This window comes from Perissodus microlepis, chromosome 10, assembly GCF_051167445.1.
Source record: "Perissodus microlepis isolate ML-2025 ecotype Zambia chromosome 10, ASM5116744v1, whole genome shotgun sequence".
Taxonomy (NCBI): Eukaryota; Metazoa; Chordata; class Actinopteri; order Cichliformes; family Cichlidae; genus Perissodus; species Perissodus microlepis.
Window position 1 is genome coordinate 18,772,730 of NC_140470.1, and position 23,074 is coordinate 18,795,803.

Here is a 23,074-nt window from a genome sequence, read left to right on the forward strand (position 1 = left end):
ACACCACTCCAAGCTGCCAAGCTGCTGATCTGTCACACACACTCACCGCATAATGGGGGTGTGCGAGGATTTGAACATAAAGAAAAACATTCATGTGTGCTAATACCCCCCACCCCTCACCTCAACCTCTTTATACGAAGACTACATGGAAAAAAAAAAACAAAGTCAAACTAAATCTACACTCCCAATTACCTATAATACCCACCATCCGTTACCATCCACAGGCGAGTCTCCTCCAGGGTATCAGATGATGAATGTGTGTATGGCAGGTGACAGATTTGGCCATCACGCTTTATGACTGTGGAGTTTTAGAGCATCTGGCAATGAGAACGAATACAACTGGGCTTTAGACTGCAGCCAGTCTCCATTTATCAGAACCAATATGTGAGCTGCTAAAGCCTGAGAGAACCGGAGAACGGCTGAAGAAGCCACAGAGCACAATGCATAGAGTGAGATGGAGTGTTATGCACCCTGCTGCGTACTGAGACAATCATACTGTAATTACACTTATGGCGCGTGTGAGATGGACCTATAATCACCTAATCATATCGATCAAACCCACACAGCGCTCTGACTCGCGCAGACAGAAAGATTTTAAGAAATAATATATATTTTCAGATATGTACACACACACACACACACACACACACACACACACACACACACACACACACACACACACACACACACATCACGCTGTTTTGTCACTTTGTCACCCATTAACAAAAAAAGCACGGCTCACACCTCGTCAACGCATACTGAGGTCTATATGTGCTCCGCACGCGCATACGCCCACGCGCACACAAGCCCTACACATTCGCACGGACGAGATTACAACAGGTGCAGTCGCCTGCGCATCTCCACGGCGATCAGAAGGACCGACGCATGGGCTCTAGGTCGCGGTAATCACCTTTATCACCTTTAACACGCGCCCCGGTGGCAGCACGCTAATTGGCCGTGAGGGTATAGCCTACCTGCCCGTGAAACGACTTTTCCTCCGGTGTGCGAGTCACCCCGTTCTGTTAGAGCACCGTTGGCGGAGACGCTGAAGGTGTTTGTGTGAATTGCCAAGATGTGTTTATTCTGTTTGCATCCGTCCTGTGCTCTTGAGGAGTCCGTCCGACAGTCAAAGATGGACTCATTCAGTCTCTGTGTTGGACCTGCCTGGGGAATTCACCAGCGTGTCATGTGTTCCACACTTTTTAGATAGTTATTTTAAAAAATCAACTGGTTAGATGGGGAGGACGCTGATGGTGGTGATGGTGTGAAATGTTGTCCGTTTTGGCTGAAACACAGACCCACATGAATGGCCTTATGTCCGCTTTCTACATCTCACTTCTCATCGCCATATCTCGAGAATTTGGGGTCGTTTTGGGATGAAGCAGTTGGTAGGTAGAGTGCCAAATCTGCGTCCTATCAGCTCGCCCAGACGAACGCCACCCAGCCGCCCACGGGTCTGGGTCTAAGAACCGGTGCTGCTGTTGCAGCTGCTTCTCTCAGTCGCCTGTTATAAAACAAATTTTAAAAAGAAAGAAATTAAGAAAAAACACGATCTAATTCAGTCTTCCTTGTCGAATTCAAACCACAGCGTGGATGATGCACGGCGAAAGCTTTGAGCGCAGATCTGCCAAGCAGCAAAGGGACGGGAAGGGATCTCCCGACGCTCCTGGTGCATCTATCACGGCTACTCCTGCTGACAGATTTAACCCATTTGTCAGTCCAGTCCGGTAAGGGAGGGGGCACATAAAGGGGGCGACGGCAGCAGGCTGTGTATAGGTGAGCGGGAAGATATGCGACGCCGTCCTCAGTGGGAGTTGCCCTTCTATCAGGTGTGTGTGTGAGAGAGAGAGGCTGTGAGGTCCGAGCAATTAAGGGTCAACGAATCACTGAAACAAAGCCCCGGGGAAGTGTGTTTGTGTGTGTGTTTTTTCATTTAGCCATTCTTCACAGCTATAAGAGTCATTGATGACCAATTATGGTGTTTAGGAAGTGACATCAGCCGCAGTACTTAAATGATGCAGTGTGTCTACCCCCCACTCCATCCCTCACTCCCACCACCCTTCCCAGGTCTTCATCTTTTTCATCTTCTTGCAAGATTCAAGGCACCTTCCTCCACCCAAGCCTTTTTCTTTCTTTTCCTTTTATTTTTAAACCACTGTTATTAGACCTCCCTTTCGTTCTTATCAGGCTGTCTGTGTTTCCAGCCTCTGATGAAAATACCCCCATTTTACACTCCGTATACTAATTATATAATAGACCATGTGAAGCCTCAGCTTCCCCCCATCAGTGGGACCGCAGCAGCTCGATTGCAGTCTTTAGCCTTGAGGTTGAAAACTGTGTCTACCGCGCTGCTCCGCCGTAATATTTAAAAGTGGTTGGAGCAGCCCTTTTAAACACCCGGCGCACTCTCCCCGCGCTGGTCGCAAAGGGTTAATACATTATGCGTTCGCCTCAGGGATGTAGCAGCGTGATGGGCCGCTAGACTGCTGTTTCTCCCTGGGATTTGAGACATCAGTGAAAAGTAAAGACAACACAAGCGAGCCATAAATGTTTCACCGTGGCGCTCTGACGGTGCTGGGTACAGAGTTAATGAGGCCATCGAAGGTTTTGAACCTGACCAACAAAGGTATGAACTTTACCTCTGTTTTTCTAAAGTTTCCTAAACATGAGCATTTTTCTTGAAGGGGGCGCTGTCCATGGTGCTGAATGGCTCCCCCTTGTTTTCCATTAGAGGCGGGACAAATGAAGGTGAAGTAAAATGCCTCAACATTTAGAAGGATTTGGGATCTATTACGATATTTTTTTTTAAAAACACGTAAACATATTATCATACTTCATCTCCAAAATAACACTCTATGGCCACTCGCTGACCTTTTTAAATGTCAAAATCTAATTTTTGTACTTCTCTTATCTACACTTTAAAATCCGCACTTTAAGGACAGAACTATACAAAAGGTGTCTTTAAAAAATAATAATGTATTTTTTTAGTACAGTTGGTGGACACTAAAACACGTACCACAAGGAAACATCTATGTATATATGTAAAGATGCATATATGTAACTTAAACATTATGACAGGACATTGAGAAAGGTGTTGTCCTTTTCGAGGAAATTCTGAGCATCAGACTGTTTATGCCCTGCATTCATGTGAATCTTTATACACCCATGTGCATCACTATGCTGAAATACTTTCTGTATTGGTTTCAAATAGATTTTATTTCTCAACATTTCTCATTTTGTCTTATTATTCAAGACACACAAAGGAGTGATTTAATCTTCTTCCTTTTCTGTTAGCCTGGGTTCAGATGTTGGAGGGTAACAAGATGTGCATATATTCAGATGTAGTTCTGCAAGATTTCAAGCTTTCTGCATATTCAAAACGTGTCTTTCAGGATGAGTTTTGTTAATCTTGTCCATCTCAACTACTCTGAAACAAAGAGCATGTTGGATTTATTTAATTCAATAGTGGACATTGGTTGCACACAATTGTTTTGCTTTGGCAGAAACTTAAACAACTGAGTTAAATCAACACAACTCATTCATATTCAATAAACCTGTGCATTTTGTGTTGAGAAAACATGATTGAAACATGTTTAGATGAAGTAAGTTGAGCTCTTGGAATATATTAATCCTTCACAATTTTGTCATTTTTATTCCAACACTATTCAATAACCAGTACTACTTGGTCACTTAAATACTATATGTTGTCTTCATATTACATCAACAAAGTCTAGTTAACATAAAAAATTGAATGGATTTACAACAACTTCCATATCTTTATCTGGGTTGCAGGGGCATAACCCCGAAGTGATAGGTTAAGAGGCAGGGTCCACCCTGGACAGCTCACCAGTCTATCACATAGAGACAAACAACCATTTGCACTCACTCATACATGGGTAGTTTAGGATGACCAGTTAACCTAACTCTAATGAGTGCAGGACTTCTAACTGTGGGAGGAAACAAGAATCCCCAGAGAGAAGCAACTGCAAGCTAGTTAGATTGTAGATTTGAACCCAGGACCTCCTTGCTGTGAGGCAACAGCACCAACCACCATGCCACCAATCCAGGCTTAACAACAGTAAGAAAGCTATGATTACAAGGCTTGATGCAGATAGCAGATAGGATGTGGTGTGTGTATAGTTGTCTGCCTCTTATAACTCCAGTGATTTTCCTGCAGTTTGAAATCTTATGTGATCTTGTGAATTTCATGAGTCCAGCTACTAACCACTCTTACTAGATTCTATCATGTCATCTCAACAAGAACAAATTAAGTTGCTGAATTTCATACAGATCCTACATGATTTAATTGCGTTCACCATAGAAACATGAAATTATTTTGTTCAAATTACAAGTTAGACTTTTGTAAATGAAACAACCACCCAATTTACTTTTTTCGGTATATCGAAAAAAGCAGAGGCGGCTGCTCGACTTGAGACTTGAGATGGACGCCTTCCTCAAACCACAATCCAAAGGGCGCGAGACAAAATCACGTGGGGTGTCGCGAGATTTAACATTGCTATATTATTGACGTACTTCACTCGAACAAGATATGAACAACTTAATATACCCTCTCTGCATATCATGCAATTTCTATAGTTACACTGAACTTTAAAGCATGAGGCAATTGTGTTAAATACACGCAAGATGCCTACATAAATCCAAGAGATGGCCAGTCCCTTTTTTCAGTGTATGTTAGTGAAGCTGTAAAAGAAAAACAGGGAACATTAACTTAAGATTAGCGAACCAACTAAGAACACTAGTTAAACTGCAAAAAATTTTTAAACCTTCTCCTCTGTTTTTCTTTCTGCACCTGCAGGTTTATCAACATGCCCTGAGAAGTGAAGGTGATCCTGAGTGTGTCTGGAATACTGAAAAAATAAGCAGCTGCGGGACTTTTGGAAGAGGAATATTGTCCCACTCTTGTCTGACACAGGATTCTGCTGAACAGTACTGAGTCTTCTTTGTTGCATTTTTCGTTTCATGATGCACCTGATGTTTTTAATTGCTGAATGGTCTGGACTGCAGGCAAACCAGTTAAGCATCCGACTCTTCCACTGGAAAGTCATGCTTTTGTAATAGCTGCAGTATGCAGTTTAGCATTATCTTAGTAATATATCGAAGGCCTTCCCTTACAAGAAAATTTCTTCTGGATGGCAGCATTAGTTGCTCTAAAACCTGTATATTCCTTTCTGCATGGATGGAGCATTTCCAGATGTGCAAGTTGCCAATACAGTAGGTACTAATGTACCCCCATTCCATCAAAGATGCAGGCTTTTCACCTGAGCGCTGATAACAAGGCAAGTGGTCCTTATCCTCTTTAATCTGGAGAATGCTTTTTCCACGAGTCCTAAAAAGAAATGATAAATTACAAATTTTGATTAATCTTACCACAGAACACTTCTCTACTTTTCATCAGCTGATTTTAGATTCGCTTTAAGATAGCTACATGCTCTCATTTGGCTTCTTCTGTGCATGATAGAGCTTTGACCTGCAGTTGTATTTTTTATATTTTTAAATAAATAATGATTGATTTTTAACACTTGGATGAAAATCAGTGACTGCCTGAAGTTTAGAACAAATGGATCACCGAATGCTGCGTCTCCCCTGTTGAGGTTCTCTTCCAGGCTTTTAATGCAACCTTCAGTTGCTGCTTGCTTGTAGGCCTCTGTGCTGGAAAAGCATGCTCTTGGTCACATGATCTCAAAAATATCCTATTTCTTTGATCTGGACAAACTTTTGGGTTGCTTTTGGAGCATCCTTGGGTCATTATCCATTTGCACTGAAACACTGATCAGTTTTGCAACATTTGGCTGAATCTGAGCAGAGAGTACAGCCCTGCACACTTTAGAATTCATTCTGCTTCCTCTATCAGCAGTCACATTATCAATAAACACAACTACTGACCTGATTCCACTGGCAGCCATGCATACCTTTTCCATAATGCTACCTCCACTATGTTAGACATATAATGTTGTATGTTTAAGACCATAAGCTGTTTCTCTCCTTCGCCATACTCCTTTATTCCCATCATTCTGGTTCAAGTTCATCTTGGTTTCATTTGTCCAAAGTCAGATGTTGTGTTGTTGTTTTTCTTAACTATAGAAATAATTCTGTCATCATGCACTTTCCTTCTTTTTTAGACCTTTTGGGTCTTTAGATGTTGCTAAGCTGGCCAGGTTCCATTAATTGTTGATTTGGCCACTTCTACATTTTTTAGTATCTCTCTGAAAGGTTTATCTATTTATCTATTTATATTGGAAACTCACTAACTTACAAGCTCTTTGTTTGGCCCTCATTTTTATCAATACAGTAAAAGCCATAAAACACATTTCAACACTTTTTCAGATGCGACTAACTAATTTTCTCAGAGATTAATAAAGTATGCTGATTCTGATTCTTATATCATGTCTGCTTCTTTTCTCATTAAATAACAAGAGGACAGCCCTTACCTGGCCACAAAATAGCTGGACAGTCAGTAGCCCAATTAACTTTAAGCCTTTGAAAATGGGCTGCTTATATCTCCAGTGAGTAAACATTTACTAGAATTTTTTTGTAAAACCCCTTGAATCTCAGCTCAGCTGAAACGTGGACAACATCTGCATATTAATTAACCATGACTGTTTCATTTTAAAAGAACTGTAACAGCGTACAGAAGCAAAAGTACAAAAATTATATCTTTATCCAACAAAATTATCAACCAAACACTGGTATTGTTTTTTTCCCTTTTCTCCATGTAGCCTGCATGTATTACAGGTATCTCAAATATAGTACAGAACTGAGAGCTCTTTAAAATATATATTACCTAATTCCATTTTTAGATGAATGTGGTGTAAAAGGTCTAAAATGTAGTCCGTGCCTCTTCTTTTCAAGTTAGAACTTTGGCCTTTTTCTGCCACTATTGAACTGTTACAGCAGAGATTCCTAAATACAAAATTATAAATATAAAATTTTAGAATTGAAAACTCAAATTCAGCCCACTACTGGATTCTGTCCGGTCCCTTCTTTCATCATTGCCATATTTCTGGAGTCCATCTGTCCATCCGTCCTTAATATCCACTTGACCCAGCTGTGCAGATGGTGTCTGGTCATAATCTGAATTTTATGGTGAACTCACTGTGGTTTTCTTCAGTATTGAGAACTCAAATGTCAGCAGTTCCTTTTTATGTTTGCTTCATAACTGGCTTCCACGCCGAGTCTAACAATCTGAATTATTTTCAGCATCCTCATTCATGCTTTTGCATTTCCCTGCTGACTGAATAATACACCTCACCTGGACTATTACATGGATTTCACATTCACAATTGGATCCTGCCAAGTGACCTTGGAGAACTGACAACTGGTGAAACATGCAGCTTCAAATACGAACAGAGGAATGACAAGAAGAAGTTTTAAATCTGAACATCTATCCATTTTCTTGTGCCTATTCAATTCAGAATCAGAATCAAGCTGGAGCCTATCCCAGCTGTCATAGGGGGAAAGGGAAGGGTACATCCTGGACAGGTCAGAAATCCATCATCATTCATTTACATCCATAAATTATTGGACACTGACTTCTATTTACATTTACATTCAAAGATCTCATATTACCAGATCACCCCAGTAGAGCGTTTCACAGCCTTCAGGCCCTTCCACTCTTGAACCAGCTCCCAGCTTGGATTCAGGAGTCAGACACCCTCTCTACTTTTAAGATTAGGCCTAAAACTCTCCTTTCTGATAAAGCTTTTAGGTAGAGCTAGATCAAGTGACCCGTAATCCACCCTTAGTTACATTGCACTAGGGCCAGGCTGCTGAGTATTTCTTCTACACTCACTGTTTTTACTTACTGTGTTTTTTCACCATTCTTCATTTAATCATTAGTTGTCATTAATCTCTGGCTCTCAACCCCAGCATGTCTTTGTCTTGTCTCCCTCCCCTCACCCCCAACAACAGATGACTGCCCCTCCCTGAGCCTTGTGCTGCTGGAGCTTTCTTCCTGTTAAAAGGGAGTTTTTTCCTTCCCACTGTTGCCAAGTGCTTGCTCACAGTGCTTGATTGTTGTGGTTTTCTCTGTATTATTGTAGGGTCTTTTACTTTATAAAGCACCTTGCTGTTATGATTTGGCACTATAGAAATAACACTTGAATTGAACACTTGAAAATTGAATTAATTTTCTTCAGTATACCACCAAAGAAGGGCTTAAATAGGGATGGGTATCGTTTAGGTTTTATCCGATACCGGTGCCAAACCGGTACTTTTGAAACGGTGCCGGTGCTTAAACGGTGCTCAAACCGGTGCTTAAAGAATGGAGAACACCAACTTTGTCCAAAAACCTCTCATGTTCAGCTGTTTTTTTGTAAAAAGATAACAATGTTAGCCTTTTCTGCAGCTATGGGGCATATATGGTATCACTCTTGGCTGGAAGCAGTGCTTAAACAATGGAAAAAACACAAACTTTATCCAAAAACCTCTCATGTTTAACTGTTTTCCACTTTTTCTTTGGTCATTTTAGCCTTTTTGGCCAGGGTGAAGGGAGTATCTGCCATCAAACAAGAAGACAGCCGCATGTAGCTATGATGATGTTTGCTAGTTCACCTTACATGCATTAATGTAATAACGTGGTTAGCCTACTCAACGTAAATTACACACGAACAACATTAAGCTACTCACGCAGAGAAGAACGGCTGCTGCTGCCATCATCATCCGTCATCATTTCTGCTACACTGGCAGGGCTAGGGGCCAGGACTCTATTCTTCGGGTTTTTGGGGGATGTTGCTCCGGGTCCGATAACTGGCAACCCACCCGCAGTAGATGTGCACGGAGTGAGGTCTCGCAGCAAGCTATCAAATACGGCGCATTTCTCGGCTTTTAAAAAAACCGCTATGCGTCGCCAGGTGTTTCATCTGATTTGAGGTGTTACCTCCTTTGACAGTATCACAGTATCAGCTTAAAGCACTTGTTGCAGGCTGCTGAGTTTGCATATTTTGCTGTGAAGTACAGCCATACATTTGACCTGTCGTCCTTGGGCATTTTTAATCTGTAGCTCTGCTCTAAAAGAACGTACGTACCTGGACCCGCCTACTATCCTCGGAAACGTAAAATGATTGGCTAGAATCTAAAGTGTATCACAGCTCAGGAAAAAAAAGCACCGAAATAAAGCACCGAAATGTGCGCTGCTTTTCGGTCTGGTTACTACCGTTTATGTCAGAACCGGTGCCATCATGGCATCGGATACCGGTACCCATCCCTAGGCTTAAATCAAATATTCAAGATGTGATTAAACTGCAGAATTTCAGTTTTAATTCAAAGGGTTTAACAAAAGTGCTGCATTAACTATTTAGGAATTACATGGTTATATAGCAGACAGAAGCTGCATCCCAGCACTCGGTTCTGCTGTCCTGTATCTCAGCTGGAGGATCATCCTGCCGAACACACTCCTCCCGAGGGGTTGTCAATTATAGCTCCTAGTTTGGACAAAGTCCTTCTCTCCACTGCTGCACCCAGAGTGTCCATGGAGCTTAGGACAGAACTGGCAACCCTAAGGAGCTTGTTAAGTTTACTAACCTCCCTGATGTTCAACCATCAGCATCAGCAAACTGCACCATATAAAATTGCATCTTCTACCACGGACATGTTTTGCTCTCATACACCATTTATTGCTCGGTAATAGAGGCACGCTTTTGGCCTCTTGAGCTTTAATCACTACATAAATGGGACCTTGACCAAATCATAGCCCGGAGAGACAGACTTCACACATTTAGATTGTTGACAGCAGAGAGTGCCAACAAATTATACAGAAAGACATGCAATGAAACAGAAAGGTCAGAATTGAAACTCTGACCTGCCATCAAGATGCCCCTAAGACTCAAATCAAGTCAAAACATATTTGGCATGTAAGTAAAATAACAGTATCAAGTGTTTCAAGTTAAACAGGGAAACAGAATTATGCAGAAGCAGATCGTTAAGTGAAACAGGCCAGATTAAGTATACAGACTGAAAGAGTCTCTGTTGAGGTCATAGTACATCAGCCTCCTAGCAAGAACATTAGCATTTCAAAGTCCACGTTCAGATATGGCAGTTTATTTCCTCCACCAGAGTGAAAGGTGATGATAATGTACTGCTTTAATAGCCTCCTCCACAGTGGTGTCGTTATGAGAATGAAAGGACTGTCTTGAAGGACAACAACGTTTGTAATTTCAGTAGAGAAATAATTGAAAATGAACTGTGACCTTGTGTTTTTTTTTTGTTTTTTTTTACTGCCGTGCAAAAGTGTATAAGACACCATATCCTATATCTGGGTGGTACTTGAAATACTTTTTACATAAACTCTGTCTACTTAGTAAACTTGCAGCTGGCTGAGGAACTGGGCCTTAATCTTGTTTCCTGCTCCCTCATGCAGTGGAAACCTGAGAAACCAGATTACAGTTTCAGATCACTACCCTGCTCGATAATACGTGCGTCATCTCACCAAATCCAACCTCATTTTCATTTGCATTTAAATATTGTCATCATCCATTCCACTCCACCTCCCTGCCATGCTTATTTGAAGTCCTGAAGCAATGATGACCTTCCATGGGGAAAAAATGTATCCTGTCAGCTAGAGTTTAGCACCGTGGGCATCATCGAAAATTAAATTTAAACTCCCTATGTGGGGTAATTCACTTTCACCTATGTACCCAGGATTGGGAATATTAGGAGGAGATACTCAAAAATCAGTGATATAGTGCCTTTTTGGCTCTACCATATGTGTTTGCATACATGAATACATACAGGTTGAACAAAGGGACAAAGTGTGTAAGTGAGGAAGCGATCACAAGAAATCTGTGGTAAACAGCTGGATGCCTGAAATGGAACAGACATAAATATACTACACATAACGGTACGGCTGAAAGGTCAGACAGCCAACAATAAGCCTGCCCATCGAGTGTTCTTATAAAACTCTGCCTCAAACTGTTTCCTAAACACAAATAAATATGCTTTCTATAAAAAGTAATAAGCTCAAAAGCCCCGGGGCAAAACGTAAAGTTCCCTCTCAGAAGGTTACATCTGCAACACCACATGAATAATACAACGCTTATGGGATTTCACATCTAGACCTTTGGAGGAAAGAGTGTGTGAAAGCATGTGTGATGGAGAATGGGGGTGGAGGGCCAGCTGCTGGCAGATGTGACACTGAAAAATAAAAAAAAAGATAACTAACATCATGAGACATTTAGCTCTGCGCAAATAAAAAAAAAAAAAACTTCAATCACCACTGCACATGAAAAAAAAATCCAGTGATCACTATATTACTGAATACAACTTTAATGCCACTTACATCTGAATAGTTTTAAAGTAATCCATCCATTCTCTTCTTCTTATCCTTATCAGGGTCAGAGTCGAGCTGCCTATCGCAGCTATCCTAGGGCACGAAGCAGGGTACACCCTGGACAGGTCACCAGTTTGTCACAGGGCTAACACATTTTTTCAGATAATTATGTGTATTTTAAACTCACATTCATGCTGTTTACACCAGATTCTGACCCTACCGTCTGAAGAAACAGAAATCAAGACTCATCACACCACTGCTTCAAGGTTTGATGCCTGGTGAGTTTAAATATGCTCTGCTGCATATTGGTTGTAACAAGTAGTTATTTATTGTAATCAGCCGGTACCTTCCCATCATCTGAAAGCACTCTGGTCATTCTCCTCTGACCTCTGACATGAAGGAGGCACTGTCACAGTGGAAACTGCTGTTTGCTGGATATTTTCTCTTTTTGGACAATTCTCTGCAAATACTGTGGTTATTTGGGAAAATTCCAGTGGATCAGTATCTACATCCCTAAATGCACTAAGGTGCTGCAATGCGGTTGGCGTATTACATAGTTGTGTTAGCAAACAGTCGATCAGTTGTACCAAATAAAGTGGCTGATTAGTGCATATACAAGTAGTGTATATAAAATTAAGATATATTTCCAGAACCATCCACTGTTTCCACAATTTATTTTCAGTGATAAATCCTCCATTTCCTTTGCAAATTGAATTAGGGTGTAACAGTGTGTATCAGTGCCACACTCAAAATGAACTTGGTTTAGCTTGCATGCTTTCATTATTAGGCATATCTAATCTAAAACTTTTTCCACTCTAAAAGTGGTGTATTTGCACAAATGAAAACACAGTTTGAATTGTAATGGGACAGAGAGTGCCTTTGGGAAAGTCAATGAAGCTTTACCTGCTCCCTGTTTGTAAGCTGTGAGCTACACATCTAAAGCAAAGTCTGTCTGACAGCCTGTAATGACATTAGTCACGGTAACTTTAACATAGCTTGTTGCCCCCGCTGCCCACAAGACCATAAAATTAGAAATTACTGCCCCTTTTAGAGCAGCGGCGGGTAAAGTCAGAGTTGGTAGGACAGCTAACGAGTTAACTGTGCACAGGGACTACCCTGATCACCTGCAGGTACTTCCCACAAACATGATGGATATACCCTCAAAATGTAACCCACTGTCATTTGGAGATTACCACTGGTGACTCATCATCTGCTTGAAATAGCTGGATACACTTAGTGATGCACATGAACGGCACACAAACACTAACAAGCATGAAAGCTCGCACAATAACGGAGCATTTAAATCACCCTGCTACACTGACAGTCAGTGTTTATTATTGTGGATATGTCTGATGCAAAGATCCATCTCTTATGTTCTCTGCAGATCTCATTCCTTCGTTTAATTACCTAGTAATGTTTCAGCAGATTAAAAACTCATTTTATCCCAGAGATTTCCTGAGCATTCAATAGAGGCTGCTAAATCCTGGAACAGTTACATATTTAATGTGTTCGAGAGGAACTTTCAGTGTTTGAGTGCCCCTGGCTGCTAAATGCTACCTCCAAAGGTTCATATGTGTGTGTGTGTGTGTGTGTGTGTGTGTGTGTGTGTGTGTGTGTGTGTATATATATATAGTGCATGTCCTTTTCACCATGAAATGCTCAAATATAATGCACCAGCTGCAGGAAACTTTAGTTCAAAAATATCAGAAAATCCAAAAAACCCATATCAGCTGAACCTCAGCAGACACACACCCACCCACACACACACACGGCATGAATAAATCTCACACCTTGGTAGGTTTAAGCTGTTCTAGTCTGTTTTCTCTTCTGAGCTAGGCAGCTGCCAGTCCATCATCCCTTCAGACATCCGAATCCAGTGCAGCAGCAGCACCAGCAGTTTTCTTCTCATCCCTGTCAAGTTCCAAATGGTTTGAGTTTGAATCAGGTGGAAGTTATATCCAAAAAGTGCAAACGCAGGCACAAGCAAACCAATAGAAATGTTTCACGTATTATTTCCATGTTCATATATTTGGATCTTTGTGTATAACAGTTTTAAAAGCTACATTAAAGTCACACAGCCATACCTGATTTAATTTAGGCCATTGAAAGGTAAATACAAAACCCCAGAGTGAGAGATAAGTGGCAAAAAGAAAAAAACAAACAAAAAAATGAATAAATGAGATAAAGAGAGAAAAGTACTGTCTTTCTGTGTGAGCATCATCACAAACTAACAAGAAGAGTTCCCCTAAAAAGACAGAAAAAACCCATCACACTGTGTAAAGCACACACACGCATGTGCGCGCGCACACAAACACACACAGAAAGAGAGAGAGCGATATAGAGAGAAGGCTCAAGTCTGTAGACAATCATTTTTAAAAAACCCATCTTCCACTTAAACAAAGACACATGCACATACACACACCCACACATGCTGGCAACAGACTCAAATGAGGTTTAATTAAAACACGATTAAATTACTTTTAATTCATGATATGGTAATGCTGCTGGCATCACTGCTGCTCTCTGAGAACGTCTGAGGGATAAAACTAACAGGATTACAAGTTCATCTGAGCTCAAAACTTTGAGACTTTCTAGGTAAACAAACAATACAGAATACACAATGGTGAAGCAAAAAAGCAAAGTGTCAATTGTGGACATAAAAACACACTCTGAAATTGGATTTCATATTTTCCTGTATTTGTATTGCTTACTTACATTTGCATTCTTTATTATGACAAGTAACTACATCAGGAAACAATTCACTCTATTCAATTAGCAAATAAATATGTAAGAGAATATTTCTAGTCATACAGTATATGGACAAAAGTATTGGTCACACACACTGCACACCTGCAGGAGCTGATCAGCCATAGAAACCCACACCATGAAACGTGGGTTTCCACGCTTCCATGACTTTCCATGATTTCTGTGCAGATGTTAATACCAGAGGATGTTTGGAACTTGGAGAGTACTGAATCAGCAGAGGACTGATTACAGTTATACACGACGTGCCTCAACACATAGTCTGCTCTGTAACTTTATGTGGTCTCCCACTTTGTGCCTAAGCTGTTTTTACACACCTGTGGCAATGTGGCTGAAAACACCTGAATTCACAAATCAAGTATATAACATAAAAAAAGAAACAAATGTCCAACACTACATACTTCATTATTTGTGTTCGCCGGCATGCTGTATTGTACTGAAGATATCTGAAAAACATCTGTAGTTACAATCAATTTGTAACTTTATTCCTCTCGTAGCAGCTTTGTGCCAAAGGCACCTTATTCCAGCAGATACATATCAAAGATAGTAATGCAGAAACCAGATTTTACTTTATCTCATACATTGTGATCTGTCCTCTGTAGCTTGGAGTATGTCCACTGGCTTGAATTTTTAATGTTCAATACACTTCTGTCTTGATAGTTGGCGTCTATAGCAGCATGTCATAACAGTCTGGAGATTATTGCAAGTGAAAAATGTTCCCTGCAGCTAATAATTTCCTTGTCAATAATGCATGAAGTCATATAAATCACAATATGTCTATTTATCTGTCCTCCCCAAGGTCACTCGTTGTCTTCTTCCCCTTCTTCTCACCATGTATTTCTCCTCCTGCACCCCTCATTTATTCGCAAGTACGGCTGTCTAAACATTACCCACATCATCTTTTCATTCTCATTCTCCCCACTGTCTCCTAAATCTTACTCAACCATGTAAATAAATGATGACCATCTTGGCATGATTGTAAGTTCGTTTGTTTTCTCAGAGACAAACACAGGCTGCAAAAATTAAACATTTCTGCTCTGCCGAAGGGCACATCTGTGCATCTGTGCACACTGCAGACTTGTGAACGTATGCATATGTGTGACTGTACACACGCAGAGACACACAGACACACATAATAGTGCAACAGTGCAGCTACACCCCCGAATCCCTGCTGAGCCATCACAAGTCACTGCGCTCTAAATTAAATAACATCAAATTAGATTAAAGTAAATGAAACATCACAGCGGAGCATGGACGAGAGGATGGAAGAGTGGCGTGGGGACAGTGAAGGGAAGGAGAAGTGGCAAAGAGAGGCAGCAAAACTGATTATATGGATTTAAGGTGAAAGAAAGGTCGTGGAGGGAGAGAGGTGAAGATGGGAGAGAAGAGGAAAGGGAAGTAAGGGAGGAAAATGAAACAGGGAAGGAGTAACACGAGGTGGTGAGAAGAGAGATCAGAGAGGTGAGAGTACACAAGCACACACAGGAGTCAGAAGGACCTTCTGTGTGTGCTGGCTTTCTTACCCATGTGTTCTTTGGGACAAAATTAGAGATAGCACTAATTTCTGTGACAATATTATTCCAGATTTTAGAGTCAGACTGATACTGAGTTTAGTGCAGCATTACAACAAAAGGCTGTTTTGTTCCATTCAAGTTCTGCTGAAGGGCCATTACAACTCTGTGGAGTGTCGCTATTGCAAAGCAGAGATATTTTGCAACTATTATAGCACCACACACTTTTGCCTGAGTAATGCTCTTTCTCTCTGGCAGTGCGGGGCTCCATAAAGTCCCTGCTACAGCAGGTGAAACGGAGCACTGTGTTTCCTCAGGTGTTAATATCACCTCTGGGAAGGAGCAGTAAACTGGGGAGATGGAGGCAGATGACCGTGGAGGGGCTCTTCATTCGGTAGTGGGCAGTAAATCAACTCCTGCTAGAGGCACAAGGAGGATGAAACAAGAGAAAAGGATTGCACTCCAACTCCTGTTGGCAGTAACTCACCCTTATTTCGTTGACCTCTCTTCTCATTTAATCTCCCTCTCTTTCCCCCATACTTTTCCACCTCTTGGCCTCTTCCTTTTTACATTCCTGCAAGTTTCCTCACCCTCCCCATTACATTCCAGTGCTTCTGCAGATTTCATTTAACTGCCTTACCTCATCTGTGCCTCCACCAACCCAATTTTCTCAGTTTTTCGTTGACAGTTGCCTTTTCCCTTCTCCCCCATCCTCTCTTCTCACCTCCTACTGGCAAAATCTCTCGAGACAAGGAAAAGGAGGTCAGCTTTGTCACAACATAGATTCTCATTTCATTGCCACTGCGATGGGGCTGCCTGGATCTTGGATTGATGGTTTGGGGGTTTTCCACTGGGCTAGAGAGCAGCTGTAAAGCAGACATCATCATTTAGAGAGAAATGAATCTAAAGAAGACCAAAGATAACAAAGTAGAAAGAAGATAAGTCTGTCTTTCAGTTTAGGTTGTCATGAACGTAATGGTGGTGTGAGAAAAGTCATTAATGTACAAATAGAGAAACCGAGGCGCAACTATAACATTCATGTGTTTGTCCACCTGATGAATGAAGTCCAATATTTTCTCTTGTTGAAGCTCTATTTTGGTCAAGTCCAGAGGGAAATTTCTGCTAAATGCTTCACTAACACCAGCTGTTTTCTAACCTGTTGTTTGGTGCTGAAACATTTAGTACAGTGAATTTTTCTTATGTTGACTAATGGAAACAGCTGCTGGCTTAAAACAAGACTGAGTAGAACAACAAGTGAATTATGACAGTACAATTATGGGCAGTGAAAATATTTAAAAAAAGACTTTTTAAATGTTGAGTGGAGGTGCAAAATTCACATCACTGTGCTGCAGTGATTAGCAGGTTCATCACGTTCTGGGTACAAAACTGCTGGTTGACTGGTGTCTCTGTGTTAAGAAATATACTCTAAAACACTTCTTCAGTAAAGACTCAGAGAAGAGAAACACACAGAACTTCTTGCTAGCAAGGGCAGCCTCCAGAACTGAGACTCGCACTGAGAAACTGCCCCGGTCTTTATTTATACTTCAGTGGGTGCTTGTGTGTGTGTGTGTGTGTGTGTGTGTGGGGTCAGAGTGTGGCCCCATAAACGACTTCCCTTAACCTGCTGGTCTGGAAAATCCAACAGTTCATCTATATGTAAAAAAGCACTTAGACTAAAACTGACATAGCTACGTTAATCCTACCGTAAAACAATAAAACAAGGTACGACCTCTTCCCATGCTCCCAGGATGTGGGGGTGAACGCTAGAACACCTTGGAATGCTACAGACCCCCTAGGATGAGACATTCTTTCAATATACCACCAACTATATACTTCTAAACACTAATGATTACATGCAGTATTCTACCATATGCAAACGTATATCATTAAAATATTATACTGACTACTAAGTACAATTTTCCATTGACACTCTGTGTGGAGACTGCACACTCTCCCTGTGCCCGTGTGGGTGTATCTATCGATTTAGCCTTGTGATATCCTAACAGTCTGACCAAGGTGAAGAAGGACCATCAGCTGGGATCCTTGCTACCACACAAAGCTAAGCATAAGTAACTGGAAAAATGGGCAATATTTTATGGACCCGTTTTCCAATTTACATTTATAGACTTCTCTCATTTTTTACTAGTTGAGTAGTGCAGCACATGAATCGAACGTGGCATCTCTTGAAATAGCCCTGCGATATACTGTCCAAGATGTACTCCAGCTTTTGCAATATGACAGCACAGGTAGGCTCCAGCTCTGAATTGGCGAAGTGGAAAGATGGATGGATAGCTCTCTAGTACTTTCTTTGCTGATTTTTCAGGGCCAGATTTCCTGAAGTGCAGTTTTCTGGCCCATAGTGGCCACTGGTAACATTTTATGGGGCTCTCAGGCACAACAAGGAAAGAAGCATTGCTGTACATTTCATTCCTCCACAATCAATGACATACCATGATGCAGCAGTGCCCAACAAGACTAAGGAAGCACTTTTCATAAATTTCAACTTTTCTAATTGAGTCATTATAGCGCAAACCATCCATTTTCCTAACTGCTTAACTCAGGGCTGCAGGGAGGGCTGTAGCCTATCCCTGGCTGTACGGTACACATACAGGGTTCACCCTGGACATGTCACCAGTCTATAACACAAGCAACACAGAGACATAGACAACCATTTACATTTACATTCAGACCTGCAGCCAATTTAGAATCACAGTTTCACCTAATTTTAGGACTGTGAGAGAAAGCTGGGGTACACACAGGGAATGCATGCAACCTCACAAACCCACAACCTTCTTACTGTGAGGTGACCACTGCACCATTGTGCTGTCCCAGAACAAACCCTCCTGACTTTGATAAATACAGTAGGAACCAAGGAAAGAAGTAACCACCTCAGTAATGATTACAAAACATTTACACTAGCACAAAAATATCAGGTAGCAACATAAACGGCCAAAGACTGCACAGACACGTTACAATCTTTGACTGTAGTGTGAGAATTTTTCCTGTAAAGAGCTCAGTTACATGCTGTGGTCCCAAATTGGCACTCGGTCATCGAGATTTCGAGAAGCTCTGTCTCAGAGTACTAGGTGTACACTAAACTGTGCTAGCTGCTGCTCACTCTGCAAACAATTTGCATGGTATCAACAAATGGCTAAAGCTCGCTAAATATCTGACATGACATCCATATTTTTGTGCTAAAGTCTGCAGGCTGATCATCCATGGCCATGGTCATTATAGGTCATAAATATTGATTTTCTGTCTTTCCTGTCATGTGCTTTGATTTATATTTTGTTTCATGTTCACTAATAATGTCTCTCTGAATTCATCTGAAAGAGACAGAAACAATAAGATGCAGCAAGATTCATTAATACTAATTTATAAAGCGCAGATTAGCAACATCAAGCAGGTGTGAGTTCACTCTCTCGCTCTCTCTCTCTCTCTCTCTCTCACACACACACACACACACACAAATTTGCACAGATTCAAATGAGACCAGGAACAAGACAAAATTACCCTTGCCCTTGTTGATCTTGAACTGCGGGCAAAGGTCTACATCTGGTTTGGGTTTGACGTCACACATTTTCTGTTCTAACAAAACAAAATCTCCAATACTTATCCACTCATTAGATCGACAGGGTGTTGTAGGAAATTGAGTGAAAGTGAGGGGAAAAAAATCTCTAAATCTTGTTGTAGAGGTCTTTGTTCATATTTCATTAGATCTATCTTCTTTGCCGCACCATCTGCCGTCAGCTTGAGCAAACATACATGCAGCATGTACACATATCCAGGTGCTCATAATAAACTGCTTCCTCTTTTACTGTGCGTGCCATCAAACACAAATTCAGTTTGAGTCTAGGTGTTCAACCTTTGCACAGCTGTAAAATCAAGTGATGGTTGGATGGATGGATGGATGGATGGATGGATGGACAGCATACTGAAGCACAGGCTGCTGCTTTTAGTTGCAGAGACTGAAACATGAACAGAGCAGGGTAGATGTTCAGGGACAACTTCACCTTGGTATGAACAGCCAATCAAAGACCAAGCTATCTATCCTTTTCATGTGGTGCCAGAAAAACTACAAGCAGAAGAGTGGGTTAGCAGTGATACCATCTCTATGTCACATTGTCAGGGAGCGTCATGCACCCGCTTTGCACACACAAACACAAAGCATGGTGGCAACTGATGTCTGTCTGTTATAGGTGTGAAGACAGAGCTACCTTCAGATTGAAGAGCACTGTTTTTTCCTACATTCACTTCTTCACTTCTTCGAGAGAGCCAATCAAAACACCGAGATAGAATGCGCCAATCGATTATGTGTGAATGCCGGCGCTTCTGTGTGTCCTCATTTGTGACGGTGTGCACGTGCTTGTCAGTACGCGTCCATGTGTGTCTCTTAACACAGTATTGATTCTGCAACAAGAAGATCAAAGGCACGTGGGAAGCAAGCTTTCGAGCAAACACTTGGAGGTTAGTTTGTGTCACTCACTGTGACTACAGAGAACTTCACCCGCTTGCTGAAGGTTACCTCTCTTTCTTTAATATTCATGTGGTCTTTTCATGTGTGGCGGATGTTCCAAGAACATGAAAGAGAGCTCGTGGAAAGGAAATTGGGGAGTGGAGGGTTTAGAGAGAGAGAGCGCGAGAGACATCAATCACTTGTTATTTCTGGGGTTCAGCCCTAAATGGCACATGTTAGGAAAAAGAAGGTTTTTCTGCAATTACTATGCCGCTGGTGCTGTGAGTGGAAATAATGAGGGTTGTGTCTAAACTAATTTTTTCATTTCCTCTGTCATTGTCTGCTTAGTAGCTTCATCATAAAAGAGAGACCATGAGCCAGCGATGTAATGTGGAAAGAATGGGGAAATGATAAGCGAGTGGATCCGATAGAGTTTGAGTGAATGAGGTGATTGGACTTTGGATAACATAAAACAAGGCTGGGTGAATGGGCGTGTGTGCGTGTTGTTGTTTGTGCACGTGCGTGGATTTGTGAGCTTAAAATGCACGTGTGTGTACATGTTTGTGTGTAATTATAATGTGATTCAGAAACACACTGGTGGAAGGACGACAAGATCAAGGGCGCACTTAATATGGAGAGATGCTTCCCATTAGCATGACAGCAAACTGAAGAGCAACCAAACGAGAGCACCTGAACACCCTCGCTTTACTCTTTTTCTCACAGCTATTTTCAGTAGAACTGTGAGCAAAAGAGTTTTTTTTAATGTATTTATTTTTTTATTGAATAATCCCTGCTATTGACTATTTAGCCCAGGGGAGGGGTTAGGTCTTCTGCCTTGCCAGACTAAAACTGCTGCATAATAACCTACCGATATAATAAAAAATGTTTCATTCTTTAGTGTAAACAACTTCAAGTACCGTTTGACAAAAAAAAATCTAATTTAATTATATATCTGTTTACACAGCAATGGATGAAAAGTATGAGAAGTCTTAATGACAAAAAGACTTGACAATTACAGTACGGTACATGACTTGAGCCATCATTTCTTTATGTTTTGTATCCAAGGAGCCAGACTTTCTAATGATTTTTAAAGTGCTCTTGAGCAGCAGTTGTGATATTCTTTCGAAGTTTTCTCTTTGCTTTTTCACTCATGTTTTGTACCTGGCAATTTCAGAGGTATGTTGTTTATTTTGTTTTGTTTACTATTTTGTTTATTAATTATGAATCCTTCAAGCATAAAAAGAGAAAACTTTGCAAAGAATTACTTTTAAATTGTATCTGTAATCACTTCATTACCAGCATGTTACAATCATTTGTATCATTCCTATTTTTTTAGTTAAATTTACAACAAATTTACAGATAACACAGTTTGACAGACATGAAATAGTACTTTTACACCAACAAGGTGATCCTCGTAGAGCTATTACCTGAAAACTTGGCATATTTCTGCATGGTGTGTAGACCACAATTAAAAACAAACAAACATAAAAGCAGGAAACTATGGAAAAGCAGAGGACAAAGAAGTGGCACGTCTAAAAATCTATCTACAGCAGATCAACAGTATCAGAAAATTATTTCAGTAAAAAATAATTGGAAAAAATGTAGCAGAGACCTACATGAGAAATGTATCTGTTCCCTCAGTTGATCCATCTATTTTTCACTGAAACCTCATCAGAGATGGTCAAGAAACCATCGGTAAGGAAGGGAAACAAGGACAAATTCCAAATTACACAAGAACAGGACAAAAAAATCATTGGCAACAGCTTTTATAGAGTGAATTCAAATTTTACATTTTTTGTTCAAGTCATGGTCAATATGTACATAAGGCGCCAGAGAATTCCAATAGTAATTTTCAACATCCGTCTGTCTGAAATTGTCCAAATTGATGGAATTATGAACACAGAAATTTACAGTCTGATTTTGATCCACCATGCGGTAAAAGCTGAAAAGGATAGTTTTTCAGCATGACAGTGATCCTAAACATAGTGCAGATGCAGTAAAAGCATACCTGGATAGAAAAACACCGAATAGAGCACTATCAGTCATGATCAGTCAGTATTATTGAAGCCGTGTGCAATCATCTCGACAGAGAACAAAACAAAGGCAGAAAACATCCAATGTTTAAGAAGCCTTGAGAATTATTATTAAAATGTACCAGAAATTACAAGAAAGTGTGGCTAAGAGAGCTCAGTCTGTGTTGAAGAATAAAGGTGGACATGCCAAATGGCCTTTCAAACTCATTAGAATTGTACAAACTCTGTTTTTGCTGTGTATACTGTATGTACATGTTTGTTTGCACATGTTTGAATAAAAATATGTCCTATTTCCCTAGAAAAAAATAAAAAATGTAAAGGGTCACTCAACATTTTTGCACAGAACTGTATGTTATTAATAGTTTTTTTCACATTTGATGCGTTCTGCAGAAACTTTACTTAAAGAAATCTGTACGCATGGCTTCTTGACTTAAACGTCTTAGTTTGCTGTGGTGTGGCAGGCCATGGGTAAAGTTGAAAAACAGACAATCATTGAGACCTCTGGTCTGGATGAATTTAAAAACTGAGAGAGCATTTCGTGAGTTAATCTTAACAAGACAATCCAATGCAAAGTAAAAAGAAAAGTTAAAAAATGATGCTCTCTTTATCTGCACTTAGTGGATCTTGCAAAACCCTACAGTGGGGCAGGCTGGACTATTTAGAAGGGCCAGTTGTGATCCAGGGCCCTGATTTAGCCAGAAGGATACAGCTGGACATATGTCTTGCTTGCTAGTCATTTCCACCTCTGATATACATTCATCCTGACCCTTATATGAATGGAAATAAGTTTGCAGTACAACCTCTGTGCTCCCCTTTAACGGTACAGCTAAGGTCACAGAGTAGATGTTTTAGAAGGAGACATATCTTTTATTTCTGTACGGGCACAAAGTAATAACTGTCTGACTTTTCTGAAGAGTGGGTAGGCAGCCCAACAGAATACATTTTATATTGCTAAATTGGTTGCATTGCATTCGGGAAGCACACTAAACATTTATGCTAAAATGACTCTGATCTTCTGCAGAGAGCT

General features: G+C 40.8%; 1 protein-coding gene and 1 long non-coding RNA gene across 2 annotated transcripts in view; one reads left to right on the forward strand and one right to left on the reverse strand.

The window, feature by feature from the left end:
• caln2 (calneuron 2) overlaps positions 1 to 1,894 on the reverse strand; it is a 46,792-nt gene extending 44,898 nt beyond the window's left edge. Inside the window, exon 1 of the mRNA XM_084940479.1 lies at positions 975 to 1,894. The gene's annotated coding sequence lies outside the window, so the exon portion shown is untranslated. The remainder of the gene's footprint in view (positions 1 to 974) is intronic.
• A 44-nt stretch (positions 1,895 to 1,938) lies between these two features.
• On the forward strand, positions 1,939 to 5,537 carry LOC146379273 (uncharacterized). Its single transcript, XR_014801421.1, has 2 exons — positions 1,939 to 2,626; positions 4,817 to 5,537. It is a non-coding gene; the product is annotated as an uncharacterized LOC146379273 (long non-coding RNA).
• Positions 5,538 to 23,074: the final 17,537 nt, after the last annotated feature.